This window comes from Drosophila mauritiana, unplaced genomic scaffold (assembly GCF_004382145.1).
Source record: "Drosophila mauritiana strain mau12 unplaced genomic scaffold, ASM438214v1 U_206, whole genome shotgun sequence".
Taxonomy (NCBI): Eukaryota; Metazoa; Arthropoda; class Insecta; order Diptera; family Drosophilidae; genus Drosophila; species Drosophila mauritiana.
Window position 1 is genome coordinate 1 of NW_022881341.1, and position 20,000 is coordinate 20,000.

The 20,000-nt window shown below is 34.4% G+C and overlaps 4 non-coding genes and 1 pseudogene across 4 annotated transcripts; all 5 read left to right on the forward strand.

The window, feature by feature from the left end:
* The first annotated feature begins 1,674 nt into the window (after positions 1-1,674).
* Positions 1,675-1,853, forward strand: LOC117149385. Its single transcript, XR_004460257.1, has one exon. It is a non-coding gene; the product is annotated as a 5.8S ribosomal RNA (ribosomal RNA).
* A 395-nt stretch (positions 1,854-2,248) lies between these two features.
* On the forward strand, positions 2,249-5,733 carry LOC117149387 (annotated as a pseudogene).
* A 4,641-nt stretch (positions 5,734-10,374) lies between these two features.
* Positions 10,375-12,366, forward strand: LOC117149390. Its single transcript, XR_004460261.1, has one exon. It is a non-coding gene; the product is annotated as a small subunit ribosomal RNA (ribosomal RNA).
* Positions 12,367-13,051: 685 nt separating this feature from the next.
* On the forward strand, positions 13,052-13,230 carry LOC117149388. Its single transcript, XR_004460259.1, has one exon. It is a non-coding gene; the product is annotated as a 5.8S ribosomal RNA (ribosomal RNA).
* A 395-nt stretch (positions 13,231-13,625) lies between these two features.
* Positions 13,626-17,583, forward strand: LOC117149386. The gene has a single exon (XR_004460258.1). It is a non-coding gene; the product is annotated as a large subunit ribosomal RNA (ribosomal RNA).
* The last annotated feature ends 2,417 nt before the right edge of the window (positions 17,584-20,000 follow it).

Sequence of the window (20,000 nt, forward strand, 5' to 3'; positions counted from 1 at the left end):
TCGGTAAGACTAACTTAAGCGAAAGCATTTGCCAAAGATGTTTTCATTAATCAAGAACGAAAGTTAGAGGTTCGAAGGCGATCAGATACCGCCCTAGTTCTAACCATAAACGATGCCAGCTAGCAATTGGGTGTAGCTACTTTTATGGCTCTCTCAGTCGCTTCCCGGGAAACCAAAGCTTTTGGGCTCCGGGGAAGTATGGTTGCAAAGCTGAAACTTAAAGGAATTGACGGAAGGGCACCACCAGGAGTGGAGCCTGCGGCTTAATTTGACTCAACACGGGAAAACTTACCAGGTCCGAACATAAGTGTGTAAGACAGATTGATAGCTCTTTCTCGAATCTATGGGTGGTGGTGCATGGCCGTTCTTAGTTCGTGGAGTGATTTGTCTGGTTAATTCCGATAACGAACGAGACTCAAATATATTAAATAGATATCTTCAGGATTATGGTGCTGAAGCTTATGTAGCCTTCATTCATGGTGGCAGTAAAATGTTTATTGTGTTTGAATGTGTTTATGTAAGTGGAGCCGTACCTGTTGGTTTGTCCCATTATAAGGACACTAGCTTCTTAAATGGACAAATTGCGTCTAGCAATAATGAGATTGAGCAATAACAGGTCTGTGATGCCCTTAGATGTCCTGGGCTGCACGCGCGCTACAATGAAAGTATCAACGTGTATTTCCTAGACCGAGAGGTCCGGGTAAACCGCTGAACCACTTTCATGCTTGGGATTGTGAACTGAAACTGTTCACATGAACTTGGAATTCCCAGTAAGTGTGAGTCATTAACTCGCATTGATTACGTCCCTGCCCTTTGTACACACCGCCCGTCGCTACTACCGATTGAATTATTTAGTGAGGTCTCCGGACGTGATCACTGTGACGCCTTGCGTGTTACGGTTGTTTCGCAAAAGTTGACCGAACTTGATTATTTAGAGGAAGTAAAAGTCGTAACAAGGTTTCCGTAGGTGAACCTGCGGAAGGATCATTATTGTATAATATCCTTATCGTTAATAAACATTTGTTATAATACAAATAAATACAATTTACCAAAATAAAAATATTACAAAATGATTCCACGGAATCAAAAGTTAAAGTCAAAATAAAATGAAGATGGCTTTTATTTTATATGTGGGGCTTGGCAACCTCATAAAAGACTTTAACATTATTAATGTTGTTGTGCGTATTTGTGGCAGTACCTACTACAACAATGGCGTTTCCTATAAAAACAAATTCTCGAAAATGGAAATCGAAGAACTGAACAAAATTTGAAAGTAGAAGTCGAATTAAAATTAAAATAATTTTGAATGTGGTATTCAAAATAAGTGTGTGTGTATATGGACCATAATATACACGCGTTGCGAATATGTATTGTTCATCTATGTTATGAGCATACGTTGGCTAATGCAACAACCTAAAATATACAATGTTTGTACCTGTCATCCATCAGGTTAATGTTTTATATAAATTTTGCAGTATGTGTCACCCAAAATAGCAAACCATAACCAGATTTTTATGATACATAATGCTTATATGAAACTAAGACATATCGCAACATTTATTTTTAGGTATAAAAATAAATTTATTGAAGGAATTGATATATGCCAGTAAAATGGTGTATTTTTAATTTCTTTCAATAAAAACAATATTGATATTATATAAAAATGAATTATAAAACTCTAAGCGGTGGATCACTCGGCTCATGGGTCGATGAAGAACGCAGCAAACTGTGCGTCATCGTGTGAACTGCAGGACACATGAACATCGACATTTTGAACGCATATCGCAGTCCATGCTGTTATGTACTTTAATTAATTTTATAGTGCTGCTTGGACTACATATGGTTGAGGGTTGTAAGACTATGCTAATTAAGTTGTTTATAAATTTTTTATAAGCATATGGTATATTATTGGATTAAATAATGATTTTATTCATAATATTAAAAAAGAAATGAAAAACATTATCTCACATTTGAATGTGAAAAACGAAGAGAAATATTTTCTTTTTCAATCAAATAATACTGAGAAATGTCTAGCATAAAAAATTGAAATATTTTTCATCTAGAATTGTCTCTTATTAATGATTCGGAAAAAGAAAAATCTTGGTTTTGTTATTATTCTTCGTTGGTTCGTTAAATGGATAAAAAAAACTTTGCTTTACAAGAACTATTGGAACTATTTATAACGAATTTAATTGATTGTTTTATCATTTATATATAAAGAATTTATGGCAAAAAATAGTTATATATACAACCTCAACTCATATGGGACTACCCCTGAATTTAAGCATATTAATTAGGGGAGGAAAAGAAACTAACAAGGATTTTCTTAGTAGCGGCGAGCGAAAAGAAAACAGTTCAGCACTAAGTCACTTTGTCTATATGGCAAATGTGAGATGCAGTGTATGGAGCGTCAATATTCTAGTATGAGAAATTAATGATTTAAGTCCTTCTTAAATGAGGCCATTTACCCATAGAGGGTGCCAGGCCCGTATAACGTTAATGATTACTAGATGATGTTTCCAAAGAGTCGTGTTGCTTGATAGTGCAGCACTAAGTGGGTGGTAAACTCCATCTAAAACTAAATATAACCATGAGACCGATAGTAAACAAGTACCGTGAGGGAAAGTTGAAAAGAACTCTGAATAGAGAGTTAAACAGTACGTGAAACTGCTTAGAGGTTAAGCCCGATGAACCTGAATATCCGTTATGGAAAATTCATCATTAAAATTGTAATATTTAAATAATATTATTAAGAATAATGTGCATTTTTTCCATAAAGGACATTGTAATCTATTAGCATATCCCAAATTTATCATAAAATATAACTTATAGTTTATTCCAATTAAATTGCTTGCATTTTAAACAGAATAAATGTTATTAATTTGATAAAGTGCTGATAGATTTATATTATTACAGAGCGTTAATTTTTCGGAATTATATAATGGCATAATTATCATTGATTTTTGTGTTTATTATATGCTCTTGTATGATTAACAATGCGAAAGATTCAGGATACCTTCGGGACCCGTCTTGAAACACGGACCAAGGAGTCTAACATATGTGCAAGTTATTGGGATGTAAACCTAATAGCGTAATTAACTTGACTAATAATGGGATTAGTTTTTTAGCTATTTATAGCTAATTAACACAATCCCGGGGCGTTCTATATAGTTATGTATAATGTATATTTATATTATTTATGCCTCTAACTGGAACGTACCTTGAGCATATATGCTGTGACCCGAAAGATGGTGAACTATACTTGATCAGGTTGAAGTCAGGGGAAACCCTGATGGAAGACCGAAACAGTTCTGACGTGCAAATCGATTGTCAGAAATTGAGTATAGGGGCGAAAGACCAATCGAACCATCTAGTAGCTGGTTCCTTCCGAGGGAAGGTACAATGGTATGCGTAGAAGTGTTTGGCGTAAGCCTGCATGGAGCTGCCATTGGTACAGATCTTGGTGGTAGTAGCAAATAATCGAATGAGACCTTGGAGGACTGAAGTGGAGAAGGGTTTCGTGTGAACAGTGGTTGATCACGAGTTAGTCGGTCCTAAGTTCAAGCGAAAGCCGAAAATTTTCAAGTAAAACAAAAATGCTAACTATATAAACAAAGCGAATATAATACACTTGAATAATTTTGAACGAAGGGGAATACGGTTCCAATTCCGTAACCTGTTGAGTATCCGTTTGTTATTAAATATGGGCCTCGTGCTCATCCTGGCAACAGGAACGACCATAAAGAAGCCGTCGAGAGATATCGGAAGAGTTTCTTTTCTGTTTTATAGCCGTACTACCATGGAAGTCTTTCGCAGAGAGATATGGTAGATGGGCTAGAAGAGCATGACATATACTGTTGTGTCGATATTTTCTCCTCGGACCTTGAAAATTTATGGTGGGGACACGCAAACTTCTCAACAGGCCGTACCAATATCCGCAGCTGGTCTCCAAGGTGAAGAGTCTCTAGTCGATAGAATAATGTAGGTAAGGGAAGTCGGCAAATTAGATCCGTAACTTCGGGATAAGGATTGGCTCTGAAGATTGAGATAGTCGGGCTTGATTGGGAAACAATAACATGGTTTCTCGTTCTGGGTAAATAGAGTTTCTAGCATTTATGTAGTTTTTGTTCCGGATAGTTTAGTTACGTAGCTTGTGGAACTTTCTTGCTAAAATTTTTAAGAATACTATTTGGGTTAAACCAATTAGTTTATCAATTATAACGATTATCAATTAACAATCAATTCAGAACTGGCACGGACTTGGGGAATCCGACTGTCTAATTAAAACAAAGCATTGTGATGGCCCTAGCGGGTGTTGACACAATGTGATTTCTGCCCAGTGCTCTGAATGTCAAAGTGAAAGAAATTCAAGTAAGCGCGGGTCAACGGCGGGAGTAACTATGACTCTCTTAAGGTAGCCAAATGCCTCGTCATCTAATTAGTGACGCGCATGAATGGATTAACGAGATTCCTACTGTCCCTATCTACTATCTAGCGAAACCACAGCCAAGGGAACGGGCTTGGAATAATTAGCGGGGAAAGAAGACCCTTTTGAGCTTGACTCTAATCTGGCAGTGTAAGGAGACATAAGAGGTGTAGAATAAGTGGGAGATATTAGACCTCGGTTTGGTATCGTCAATGAAATACCACTACTCTTATTGTTTCCTTACTTACTTGATTAAATGGAACGTGTATCATTTCCTAGCCATTATACGGATATATTTATTATATCTTATGGTATTGGGTTTTGATGCAAGCTTCTTGATCAAAGTATCACGAGTTTGTTATATAATCGCAAACAAATTCTTTAATAAAACGATGCATTTATGTATTTTTGATTTGAAAATTTGGTATAACTCCAATTACTCAGGTATGATCCAATTCAAGGACATTGCCAGGTAGGGAGTTTGACTGGGGCGGTACATCTCTCAAATAATAACGGAGGTGTCCCAAGGCCAGCTCAGTGCGGACAGAAACCACACATAGAGCAAAAGGGCAAATGCTGACTTGATCTCGGTGTTCAGTACACACAGGGACAGCAAAAGCTCGGCCTATCGATCCTTTTGGTTTAAAGAGTTTTTAACAAGAGGTGTCAGAAAAGTTACCATAGGGATAACTGGCTTGTGGCGGCCAAGCGTTCATAGCGACGTCGCTTTTTGATCCTTCGATGTCGGCTCTTCCTATCATTGTGAAGCAAAATTCACCAAGCGTTGGATTGTTCACCCATGCAAGGGAACGTGAGCTGGGTTTAGACCGTCGTGAGACAGGTTAGTTTTACCCTACTAATGACAAAACGTTGTTGCGACAGCATTCCTGCGTAGTACGAGAGGAACCGCAGGTACGGACCAATGGCACAATACTTGTTCGAGCGAACAGTGGTATGACGCTACGTCCGTTGGATTATGCCTGAACGCCTCTAAGGTCGTATCCGTGCTGGACTGCAATGATAAATAAGGGGCAATTTGCATTGTATGGCTTCTAAACCATTTAAAGTTTATAATTTATTTTATAAACGACAATGGATGTGATGCCAATGTAATTTGTAACATAGTAAATTAGGAGGATCTTCGATCACCTGATGCCGCGCTAGTTACATATAAAAGCATTATTTAATACAATGACAAAGCCTAGAATCAATTGTAAACGACTTTTGTAACAGGCAAGGTGTTGTAAGTGGTTGAGCAGCTGCCATACTGCGATCCACTGAAGCTTATCCTTTGCTTGATGATTCGATAAATAAATGATTTTTCCTGTAGCCAAACAAACACCTCGTCATCAATTTAGTGACGCATATGATATTGTCCCTATCATATAATTTTTGATATAAAGACTTTAAAGAATTATATCAAGTTGCCAAATACCTCGTCATCAATTTAGTGACGCATATGATATTGTCCCTATCGTATAATTTTTGATATAAAGACTTTAAAGAATTCTATCACGTTGCCAATGACCAAGTTGCGTCATCAATTTGTGAGTTGACGCATATGATATATATTTAATATAATATATAAAACTTTAAAGACTTTAATGAATTGTGTCAAGTTGCCAAACACCTCGTCATCAATTTAGTGACGCATATGATATTGTCCCTATCATATAATTTTTGATATATTTAAAGAATTGTATCAAGTTGCCAAATACCTCGTCATCAATTTAGTGACGCATATGATATTGTCCCTATCATATAATTAATATAAAGACTTTAATGAATTGTGTCAAGTTGCCAAACACCTCGTCATCAATTTAGTGACGCATATGATATTGTCCCTATCATATAATTTTTGATATAAAGACTTTAAAGAATTGTATCAAGTTGCCAAATACCTCGTCATCAATTTAGTGACGCATATGATATTGTCCTATCATATAATTAATATAAAGACTTTAATGAATTGTGTCAAGTTGCCAAACACCTCGTCATCAATTTAGTGACGCATATGATATTGTCCCTATCATATAATTTTTGATATAAAACTTTAAAGAATTGTATCAATTTAGTGACGCATATGATATTGTCCCTATCATATACCAAGTTGCCAAACACCTCGTCATCAATTTAGTGACGCATATGATATTGTCCCTATCATATAATTAATATAAAGACTTTAATGAATTGTGTCAAGTTGCCAAACACCTCGTCATCAATTTAGTGACGCATATGATATTGTCCCTATCATATAATTTTTGATATAAAACTTTAAAGAATTGTATCAAGTTGCCAAATACCTCGTCATCAATTTAGTGACGCATATGATATTGTCCCTATCATATAATTAATATAAAGACTTTAATGAATTGTGTCAAGTTGCCAAACACCTCGTCATCAATTTAGTGACGCATATGATATTGTCCCTATCATATAATTTTGATATAAAGACTTTAAAGAATTATATCAAGTTGCCAAATACCTCGTCATCAATTTAGTGACGCATATGATATTGTCATCATATAATTAATATAAAGACTTTAATGAATTGTGTCAAGTTGCCAAACACCTCGTCATCAATTTAGTGACGCATATGATATTGTCCCTATCATATAATTTTTGATATAAAGACTTTAAAGAATTCTATCAAGTTGCCAAATACCTCGTCATCAATTTAGTGACGCATATGATATTGTCTCTATCATATAATTAATATAAAGACTTTAATGATTTGTGTCACGTTGCCAAACACCTCGTCATCAATTTAGTGACGCATATGATATTGTCCCTATCATATAATTAATATAAAGACTTTTTAAAGAATTGTATCAAGTTGCAAACACCTCGTCATCAACTACTATATTATGGTTGCGCCGACCTCTCATATTGTATTCTCTTATGTCTTCATAGGATTTTGGCAATTATACGAGTAAATTAAATAATATACATATGAAAATGATTAATTATTATATGTATAAGGGAAAAAATGCTGAAATATTCCCATATTATCTTAGTATTATAGAGGAAAGACCGTTGCCGACCTCTGATATTGTTCAAAACTTATGTATTTATATGATTTTGGCAATTATATGAGTAAATTAAATAATATACATATAAAATGATTAAATATTATATGTATAAATGTATAAAGGAAAAAATGATGAAATATTCCCACATTATCTTAGTATTATAGAGGAAAGACCGTTGCTGACCTCTGATATTGTTCAAAACTTATGTATTTATATGATTTTGGCAATAATATGAGTAAATTAAATAATATACATATGAAAATGATTAATTATTATATGTATAAATGTATAAGGGAAAAAATGCTGAAATATATTCCCATATTATCTTAGTATTATAGAGAAGAGAAGTTTGCTGACCTCTATTTGTTCAAAACTTATGTATTTATATGATTTTGGCAATTATATGAGTAAATTAAATAATATACATATGAAAATTATTAATTATTATATGTATAGGGGAAAAAATGCTGAAATATTCCCACATTCTCTTAGTATTATAGAGAAAAGCCATTATAGTGAGAGGGTATAGTAGTGTAAACGACCGGAATTACGACAGAGGGTTCAAAAACTACTATAGGTAGGCAGTGGTTGCCGACCTCTCATATTGTTCAAAACTTATGTATTCATATGATTTTGGCAATTATATGAGTAAATTAAATAATATACATATGAAAATTATTAATTATTATATGTATAAGGGAAAAAATGCTGAAATATTCCACATTCTCTTAGTATTATAGAAAAAGCCATTATAGTGAGAGGGTATAGTAGTGTAAACGACCGGAATTACGACAGAGGGTTCAAAAACTACTATAGGTAGGCAGTGGTTGCCGACCTCTCATATTGTTCAAAACTTATGTATTCATATGATTTTGGCAATTAATATGAGTAAATTAAATAATATACATATGAAAATTATTAATTATTATATGTATAAGGGAAAAAATGCTGAAAATATCCCACATTCTCTTAGTATTATAGAGAAAAGCCATTATAGTGAGAGGGTATAGTAGTGTAAACGACCGGAATTACGACAGAGGGTTCAAAAAAACTACTATAGGTAGGCAGTGGTTGCCGACCTCTCATATTGTTCAAAACTTATGTATTCATATGATTTTGGCAATAATATGAGTAAATTAAATAATATACATATGAAAATGATTAATTATTATATGTATAAGGAAAAAAAATGCTGAAAATATCCCACATTCTCTAGTAGTATAGAGAGAAAGCCATTATAGTGAGAGGGTATAGTAGTGTAAACGACCGGAATTACGACAGAGGGTTCAAAAACTACTATAGGTAGGCAGTGGTTGCCGACCTCTCATATTGTTCAAAACTTATGTATTCATATGATTTTGGCAATAATATGAGTAAATTAAATAATATACATATGAAAATGATTAATTATTATATGTATAAGGGAAAAAATGCTGAAAATATCCCACATTCTCTTAGTATTATAGAGAAAAGCCATTATAGTGAGAGGGTATAGTAGTGTAAACGACCGGAATTACGACAGAGGGTTCAAAAACTACTATAGGTAGGCAGTGGTTGCCGACCTCTCATATTGTTCAAAACTTATGTATTCATATGATTTTGGCAATAATATGAGTAAATTAAATAATATACATATGAAAATGATTAATTATTATATGTATAAGGGAAAAAATGCTGAAAATATCCCACATTCTCTTAGTATTATAGAGAAAAGCCATTATAGTGAGAGGGTATAGTAGTGTAAACGACCGGAATTACGACAGAGGGTTCAAAAACTACTATAGGTAGGCAGTGGTTGCCGACCTCTCATATTGTTCAAAACTTATGTATTCATATGATTTTGGCAATAATATGAGTAAATTAAATAATATACATATGAAAATGATTAATTATTATATGTATAAGGGAAAAAATAATGGAAAAAAATATGAATATGTTGAAAAAAATAATCTCAAATATTGTTCCTATAGAGAATAGCCCCCGTATGTTGGGTGGCAAACGGAATTGAAAATACCCGCTTTGAGGACAGCGGGTTCAAAAACTACTATAGGTAGGCAGTGGTTGCCGACCTCCCGCATTATTCGAAATATTTATTTCGGATTATGTTTATATTGGTTACATACAATAAAGTATATTATTATCCGTACAAATTTGTTTCTCAGTTCTATAGAACACGGGACTTGGCTCCGCGGATAATAGGAATATACGCTTTATAGATAATATCGTTGAAACAAAAGTCAAGTTTCTATTATATATAGAATAACAAATCGTTTCCATATATTATCGTTAATTTTTGGAGGCAGGCAAATATTAATTTATTACCTGCCGTATAGTTGGATTATTATATCGTTACGGTATAATACAAATATGGATTCTTATGAAAGAAATATAAAATTATATATTAAATGTGGAAATATTATCATATGCGCTTGGTTTTATGTTATATATTACCAGAGATATATATGAAAAGAGATAAATTTTAAATTTATCTTCAAAATGCAAATGATTTAACTTAATATTTATATTGGTTAAACAAAAATTGTACATGTGTGGATACAATAATTATGTATGTTGGAAATAAAATGATATTTTATAATGAAATATGTATGTATAAAAAGATAAAATTATAGAAATATATATATTACAATAATTAGATGAAATTCTTGTTATATTGGTAAAACAAGTATAAATTAAAAATGAAAATATGGATTACGAATGCTATATAAAAATGGCCGTAATCGAATGGATTTTTTTACTTATATATTTAAAATTTTACCCAAAGGCGAAATATTGAATTTTATTCAATATAATAAAAATCATGGAATTATATAAAGTGAAAAATCTATATATCTATATATCTATTATATTGCTTATTTCGATTCAAAATATATGAATGGAATATGAAGGAAAAACATTATTCTGGTTGATCCTGCCAGTAGTTATATGCTTGTCTCAAAGATTAAGCCATGCATGTCTAAGTACACACGAATTAAAAGTGAAACCGCAAAAGGCTCATTATATCAGTTATGGTTCCTTAGATCGTTAACAGTTACTTGGATAACTGTGGTAATTCTAGAGCTAATACATGCAATTAAAACATGAACCTTATGGGACATGTGCTTTTATTAGGCTAAAACCAAGCGATCGCAAGATCGTTATATTGGTTGAACTCTAGATAACATGCAGATCGTATGGTCTTGTACCGACGACAGATCTTTCAAATGTCTGCCCTATCAACTTTTGATGGTAGTATCTAGGACTACCATGGTTGCAACGGGTAACGGGGAATCAGGGTTCGATTCCGGAGAGGGAGCCTGAGAAACGGCTACCACATCTAAGGAAGGCAGCAGGCGCGTAAATTACCCACTCCCAGCTCGGGGAGGTAGTGACGAAAAATAACAATACAGGACTCATATCCGAGGCCCTGTAATTGGAATGAGTACACTTTAAATCCTTTAACAAGGACCAATTGGAGGGCAAGTCTGGTGCCAGCAGCCGCGGTAATTCCAGCTCCAATAGCGTATATTAAAGTTGTTGCGGTTAAAACGTTCGTAGTTGAACTTGTGCTTCATACGGGTAGTACAACTTACAATTGTGGTTAGTACTATACCTTTATGTATGTAAGCGTATTACCGGTGGAGTTCTTATATGTGATTAAATACTTGTATTTTTTCATATGTTCCTCCTATTTAAAAACCTGCACTAGTGCTCTTAAACGAGTGTTATTGTGGGCCGGTACTATTACTTTGAACAAATTAGAGTGCTTAAAGCAGGCTTCAAATGCCTGAATATTCTGTGCATGGGATAATGAAATAAGACCTCTGTTCTGCTTTCATTGGTTTTCAGATCAAGAGGTAATGATTAATAGAAGCAGTTTGGGGGCATTAGTATTACGACGCGAGAGGTGAAATTCTTGGACCGTCGTAAGACTAACTTAAGCGAAAGCATTTGCCAAAGATGTTTTCATTAATCAAGAACGAAAGTTAGAGGTTCGAAGGCGATCAGATACCGCCCTAGTTCTAACCATAAACGATGCCAGCTAGCAATTGGGTGTAGCTACTTTTATGGCTCTCTCAGTCGCTTCCCGGGAAACCAAAGCTTTTGGGCTCCGGGGGAAGTATGGTTGCAAAGCTGAAACTTAAAGGAATTGACGGAAGGGCACCACCAGGAGTGGAGCCTGCGGCTTAATTTGACTCAACACGGGAAAACTTACCAGGTCCGAACATAAGTGTGTAAGACAGATTGATAGCTCTTTCTCGAATCTATGGGTGGTGGTGCATGGCCGTTCTTAGTTCGTGGAGTGATTTGTCTGGTTAATTCCGATAACGAACGAGACTCAAATATATTAAATAGATATCTTCAGGATTATGGTGCTGAAGCTTATGTAGCCTTCATTCATGGTGGCAGTAAAATGTTTATTGTGTTTGAATGTGTTTATGTAAGTGGAGCCGTACCTGTTGGTTTGTCCCATTATAAGGACACTAGCTTCTTAAATGGACAAATTGCGTCTAGCAATAATGAGATTGAGCAATAACAGGTCTGTGATGCCCTTAGATGTCCTGGGCTGCACGCGCGCTACAATGAAAGTATCAACGTGTATTTCCTAGACCGAGAGGTCCGGTAAACCGCTGAACCACTTTCATGCTTGGGATTGAACTGAAACTGTTCACATGAACTTGGAATTCCCAGTAAGTGTGAGTCATTAACTCGCATTGATTACGTCCCTGCCCTTTGTACACACCGCCCGTCGCTACTACCGATTGAATTATTTAGTGAGGTCTCCGGACGTGATCACTGTGACGCCTTGCGTGTTACGGTTGTTTCGCAAAAGTTGACCGAACTTGATTATTTAGAGGAAGTAAAAGTCGTAACAAGGTTTCCGTAGGTGAACCTGCGGAAGGATCATTATTGTATAATATCCTTATCGTTAATAAACATTTGTTATAATACAAATAAATACAATTTACCAAAATAAAAATATTACAAAATGATTCCACGGAATCAAAAGTTAAAGTCAAAATAAAATGAAGATGGCTTTTATTTTATATGTGGGGCTTGGCAACCTCATAAAAAGACTTTAACATTATTAATGTTGTTGTGCGTATTTGTGGCAGTACCTACTACAACAATGGCGTTTCCTATAAAAACAAATTCTCGAAAATGGAAATCGAAGAAACTGAACAAAATTTGAAAGTAGAAGTCGAATTAAAATTAAAATAATTTTGAATGTGGTATTCAAAATAAGTGTGTGTGTATATGGACCATAATATACACGCGTTGCGAATATGTATTGTTCATCTATGTTATGAGCATACGTTGGCTAATGCAACAACCTAAAATATACAATGTTTGTACCTGTCATCCATCAGGTTAATGTTTTATATAAATTTTGCAGTATGTGTCACCCAAAATAGCAAACCATAACCAGATTTTTATGATACATAATGCTTATATGAAACTAAGACATATCGCAACATTTATTTTTAGGTATAAAAATAAATTTATTGAAGGAATTGATATGCCAGTAAAATGGTGTATTTTTAATTTCTTTCAATAAAAAACAATATTGATATTATATAAAAATGAATTATAAAACTCTAAGCGGTGGATCACTCGGCTCATGGGTCGATGAAGAACGCAGCAAACTGTGCGTCATCGTGTGAACTGCAGGACACATGAACATCGACATTTTGAACGCATATCGCAGTCCATGCTGTTATGTACTTTAATTAATTTTATAGTGCTGCTTGGACTACATATGGTTGAGGGTTGTAAGACTATGCTAATTAAGTTGTTTATAAATTTTTTATAAGCATATGGTATATTATTGGATTAAATAATGATTTTATTCATAATATTAAAAAAGAAATGAAAAACATTATCTCACATTTGAATGTGAAAAACGAAGAGAAATATTTTCTTTTTCAATCAAATAATACTGAGAAATGTCTAGCATAAAAAATTGAAATATTTTTCATCTAGAATTGTCTCTTATTAATGATTCGGAAAAAGAAAAATCTTGGTTTTGTTATTATTCTTCGTTGGTTCGTTAAATGGATAAAAAATAACTTTGCTTACAAGAACTATTGGAACTATTTATAACGAATTTAATTGATTGTTTTATCATTTATATATAAAGAATTTATGGCAAAAAATAGTTATATATACAACCTCAACTCATATGGGACTACCCCCTGAATTTAAGCATATTAATTAGGGGAGGAAAAGAAACTAACAAGGATTTTCTTAGTAGCGGCGAGCGAAAAGAAAACAGTTCAGCACTAAGTCACTTTGTCTATATGGCAAATGTGAGATGCAGTGTATGGAGCGTCAATATTCTAGTATGAGAAATTAATGATTTAAGTCCTTCTTAAATGAGGCCATTTACCCATAGAGGGTGCCAGGCCCGTATAACGTTAATGATTACTAGATGATGTTTCCAAAGAGTCGTGTTGCTTGATAGTGCAGCACTAAGTGGGTGGTAAACTCCATCTAAAACTAAATATAACCATGAGACCGATAGTAAACAAGTACCGTGAGGGAAAGTTGAAAAGAACTCTGAATAGAGAGTTAAACAGTACGTGAAACTGCTTAGAGGTTAAGCCCGATGAACCTGAATATCCGTTATGGAAAATTCATCATTAAAATTGTAATATTTAAATAATTATTAAGAATAATGTGCATTTTTTCCATATAAGGACATTGTAATCTATTAGCATATCCCAAATTTATCATAAAATATAACTTATAGTTTATTCCAATTAAATTGCTTGCATTTTAACACAGAATAAATGTTATTAATTTGATAAAGTGCTGATAGATTTATATTTATTACAGAGCGTTAATTTTTCGGAATTATATAATGGCATAATTATCATTGATTTTTGTGTTTATTATATGCTCTTGTATGATTAACAATGCGAAAGATTCAGGATACCTTCGGGACCCGTCTTGAAACACGGACCAAGGAGTCTAACATATGTGCAAGTTATTGGGATGTAAACCTAATAGCGTAATTAACTTGACTAATAATGGGATTAGTTTTTTAGCTATTTATAGCTAATTAACACAATCCCGGGGCGTTCTATATAGTTATGTATAATGTATATTTATATTATTTATGCCTCTAACTGGAACGTACCTTGAGCATATATGCTGTGACCCGAAAGATGGTGAACTATACTTGATCAGGTTGAAGTCAGGGGAAACCCTGATGGAAGACCGAAACAGTTCTGACGTGCAAATCGATTGTCAGAATTGAGTATAGGGGCGAAAGACCAATCGAACCATCTAGTAGCTGGTTCCTTCCGAAGTTTCCCTCAGGATAGCTGGTGCATTTTAATATTATATAAAATAATCTTATCTGGTAAAGCGAATGATTAGAGGCCTTAGGGTCGAAACGATCTTAACCTATTCTCAAACTTTAAATGGGTAAGAACCTTAACTTTCTTGATATGAAGTTCAAGGTTATGATATAATGTGCCCAGTGGGCCACTTTTGGTAAGCAGAACTGGCGCTGTGGGATGAACCAAACGTAATGTTACGGTGCCCAAATTAACAACTCATGCAGATACCATGAAAGGCGTTGGTTGCTTAAAACAGCAGGACGGTGATCATGGAAGTCGAAATCCGCTAAGGAGTGTGTAACAACTCACCTGCCGAAGCAACTAGCCCTTAAAATGGATGGCGCTTAAGTTGTATACCTATACATTACCGCTAAAGTAGATGATTTATATTACTTGTGATATAAATTTTGAAACTTTAGTGAGTAGGAAGGTACAATGGTATGCGTAGAAGTGTTTGGCGTAAGCCTGCATGGAGCTGCCATTGGTACAGATCTTGGTGGTAGTAGCAAATAATCGAATGAGACCTTGGAGGACTGAAGTGGAGAAGGGTTTCGTGTGAACAGTGGTTGATCACGAGTTAGTCGGTCCTAAGTTCAAGGCGAAAGCCGAAAATTTTCAAGTAAAACAAAAATGCCTAACTATATAAACAAAGCGAATATAATACACTTGAATAATTTTGAACGAAAGGGAATACGGTTCCAATTCCGTAACCTGTTGAGTATCCGTTTGTTATTAAATATGGGCCTCGTGCTCATCCTGGCAACAGGAACGACCATAAAGAAGCCGTCGAGAGATATCGGAAGAGTTTTCTTTTCTGTTTTATAGCCGTACTACCATGGAAGTCTTTCGCAGAGAGATATGGTAGATGGGCTAGAAGAGCATGACATATACTGTTGTGTCGATATTTTCTCCTCGGACCTTGAAAATTTATGGTGGGGACACGCAAACTTCTCAACAGGCCGTACCAATATCCGCAGCTGGTCTCCAAGGTGAAGAGTCTCTAGTCGATAGAATAATGTAGGTAAGGGAAGTCGGCAAATTAGATCCGTAACTTCGGGATAAGGATTGGCTCTGAAGATTGAGATAGTCGGGCTTGATTGGGAAACAATAACATGGTTTATGTGCTCGTTCTGGGTAAATAGAGTTTCTAGCATTTATGTTAGTTACTTGTTCCCGGATAGTTTAGTTACGTAGCCAATTGTGGAACTTTCTTGCTAAAATTTTTAAGAATACTATTTGGGTTAAACCAATTAGTTCTTATCAATTATAACGATTATCAATTAACAATCAATTCAGAACTGGCACGGACTTGGGGAATCCGACTGTCTAATTAAAACAAAGCATTGTGATGGCCCTAGCGGGTGTTGACACAATGTGATTTCTGCCCAGTGCTCTGAATGTCAAAGTGAAGAAATTCAAGTAAGCGCGGGTCAACGGCGGGAGTAACTATGACTCTCTTAAGGTAGCCAAATGCCTCGTCATCTAATTAGTGACGCGCATGAATGGATTAACGAGATTCCTACTGTCCCTATCTACTATCTAGCGAAACCACAGCCAAGGGAACGGGCTTGGAATAATTAGCGGGGAAAGAAGACCCTTTTGAGCTTGACTCTAATCTGGCAGTGTAAGGAGACATAAGAGGTGTAGAATAAGTGGGAGATATTAGACCTCGGTTTGGTATCGTCAATGAAATACCACTACTCTTATTGTTTCCTTACTTACTTGATTAAATGGAACGTGTATCATTTCCTAGCATTATACGGATATATTTATTATATCTTATGGTATTGGGTTTTGATGCAAGCTTCTTGATCAAAGTATCACGAGTTTGTTATATAATCGCAAACAAATTCTTTAATAAAACGATGCATTTATGTATTTTTGATTTGAAAATTTGGTATAACTCCAATTACTCAGGTATGATCCAATTCAAGGACATTGCCAGGTAGGGAGTTTGACTGGGGCGGTACATCTCTCAAATAATAACGGAGGTGTCCCAAGGCCAGCTCAGTGCGGACAGAAACCACACATAGAGCAAAAGGGCAAATGCTGACTTGATCTCGGTGTTCAGTACACACAGGGACAGCAAAAGCTCGGCCTATCGATCCTTTTGGTTTAAAGAGTTTTTAACAAGAGGTGTCAGAAAAGTTACCATAGGGATAACTGGCTTGTGGCGGCCAAGCGTTCATAGCGACGTCGCTTTTTGATCCTTCGATGTCGGCTCTTCCTATCATTGTGAAGCAAAATTCACCAAGCGTTGGATTGTTCACCCATGCAAGGGAACGTGAGCTGGGTTTAGACCGTCGTGAGACAGGTTAGTTTTACCCTACTAATGACAAAACGTTGTTGCGACAGCATTCCTGCGTAGTACGAGAGGAACCGCAGGTACGGACCAATGGCACAATACTTGTTCGAGCGAACAGTGGTATGACGCTACGTCCGTTGGATTATGCCTGAACGCCTCTAAGGTCGTATCCGTGCTGGACTGCAATGATAAATAAGGGGCAATTTGCATTGTATGGCTTCTAAACCATTTAAAGTTTATAATTTATTTTATAACGACAATGGATGTGATGCCAATGTAATTTGTAACATAGTAAATTAGGAGGATCTTCGATCACCTGATGCCGCGCTAGTTACATATAAAAGCATTATTTAATACAATGACAAAGCCTAGAATCAATTGTAAACGACTTTTGTAACAGGCAAGGTGTTGTAAGTGGTTGAGCAGCTGCCATACTGCGATCCACTGAAGCTTATCCTTTGCTTGATGATTCGATAAATAAATGATTTTTCCTGTAGCCAAACAAACACCTCGTCATCAATTTAGTGACGCATATGATATTGTCCCTATCATATAATTTTTGATATAAAGACTTTAAAGAATTATATCAAGTTGCCAAATACCTCGTCATCAATTTAGTGACGCATATGATATTGTCCCTATCGTATAATTTTTGATATAAAGACTTTAAAGAATTCTATCACGTTGCCAAATACCTCGTCATCAATTTAGTGACGCATATGATATTGTCCCTATCATATAATTAATATAAAGACTTTAATGAATTGTGTCAAGTTGCCAAACACCTCGTCATCAATTTAGTGACGCATATGATATTGTCCCTATCATATAATTTTTGATATAAAACTTTAAAGAATTGTATCAAGTTGCCAAATACCTCGTCATCAATTTAGTGACGCATATGATATTGTCCCTATCATATAATTAATATAAAGACTTTAATGAATTGTGTCAAGTTGCCAATCGTCATCAATTTAGTGACGCATATGATATTGTCCCTATCATATAATTTTTGATATAAAGACTTTAAAGAATTATATCAAGTTGCCAAATACCTCGTCATCAATTTAGTGACGCATATGATATTGTCCTATCATATAATTAATATAAAGACTTTAATGAATTGTGTCAAGTTGCCAAACACCTCGTCATCAATTTAGTGACGCATATGATATTGTCCCTATCATATAATTTTTGATATAAAAACTTTAAAGAATTGTATCAAGTTGCCAAATACCTCGTCATCAATTTAGTGACGCATATGATATTGTCCTATCATATAATTAATATAAAGACTTTAATGAATTGTGTCAAGTTGCCAAACACCTCGTCATCAATTTAGTGACGCATATGATATTGTCCCTATCATATAATTTTGATATAAAGACTTTAAAGAATTCTATCAAGTTGCCAAATACCTCGTCATCAATTTAGTGACGCATATGATATTGTCTCTATCATATAATTAATATAAAGACTTTAATGATTTGTGTCACGTTGCCAAACACCTCGTCATCAATTTAGTGACGCATATGATATTGTCCCTATCATATAATTAATATAAAGACTTTTTAAAGAATTGTATCAAGTTGCCAAACACCTCGTCATCAACTACTATATTATGGTTGCGCCGACCTCTCATATTGTATTCTCTTATGTCTTCATAGGATTTTGGCAATTATACGAGTAAATTAAATAATATACATATGAAAATGATTAATTATTATATGTATAAGGGAAAAAATGCTGAAATATTCCCATATTATCTTAGTATTATAGAGGAAAGACCGTTGCCGACCTCTGATATTGTTCAAAACTTATGTATTTATATGATTTTGGCAATTATATGAGTAAATTAAATAATATACATATAAAATGATTAAATATTATATGTATAAATGTATAAAGGAAAAAATGATGAAATATTCCCACATTATCTTAGTATTATAGAGGAAAGACCGTTGCTGACCTCTGATATTGTTCAAAACTTATGTATTTATATGATTTTGGCAATAATATGAGTAAATTAAATAATATACATATGAAAATGATTAATTATTATATGTATAAATGTATAAGGGAAAAAATGCTGAAAATATTCCCATATTATCTTAGTATTATAGAGGAAAGACCGTTGCTGACCTCTGATATTGTTCAAAACTTATGTATTTATATGATTTTGGCAATTATATGAGTAAATTAAATAATATACATATGAAAATTATTAATTATTATATGTATAGGAAAAAAAATGCTGAAATTCCCACATTCTCTTAGTATTATAGAGAAAAGCCATTATAGTGAGAGGGTATAGTAGTGTAAACGACCGGAATTACGACAGAGGGTTCAAAAACTACTATAGGTAGGCAGTGGTTGCCGACCTCTCATATTGTTCAAAACTTATGTATTCATATGATTTTGGCAATTATATGAGTAAATTAAATAATATACATATGAAAATTATTAATTATTATATGTATAGGGGAAAAAATGCTGAAATATTCCCACATTCTCTTAGTATTATAGAGAAAAGCCATTATAGTGAGAGGGTATAGTAGTGTAAACGACCGGAATTACGACAGAGGGTTCAAAAACTACTATAGGTAGGCAGTGGTTGCCGACCTCTCATATTGTTCAAAACTTATGTATTCATATGATTTTGGCAATAATATGAGTAAATTAAATAATATACATATGAAAATGATTAATTATTATATGTATAAGGGAAAAAATGCTGAAAATATCCCACATTCTCTTAGTATTATAGAGAAAAGCCATTATAGTGAGAGGGTATAGTAGTGTAAACGACCGGAATTACGACAGAGGGTTCAAAAACTACTATAGGTAGGCAGTGGTTGCCGACCTCTCATATTGTTCAAAACTTATGTATT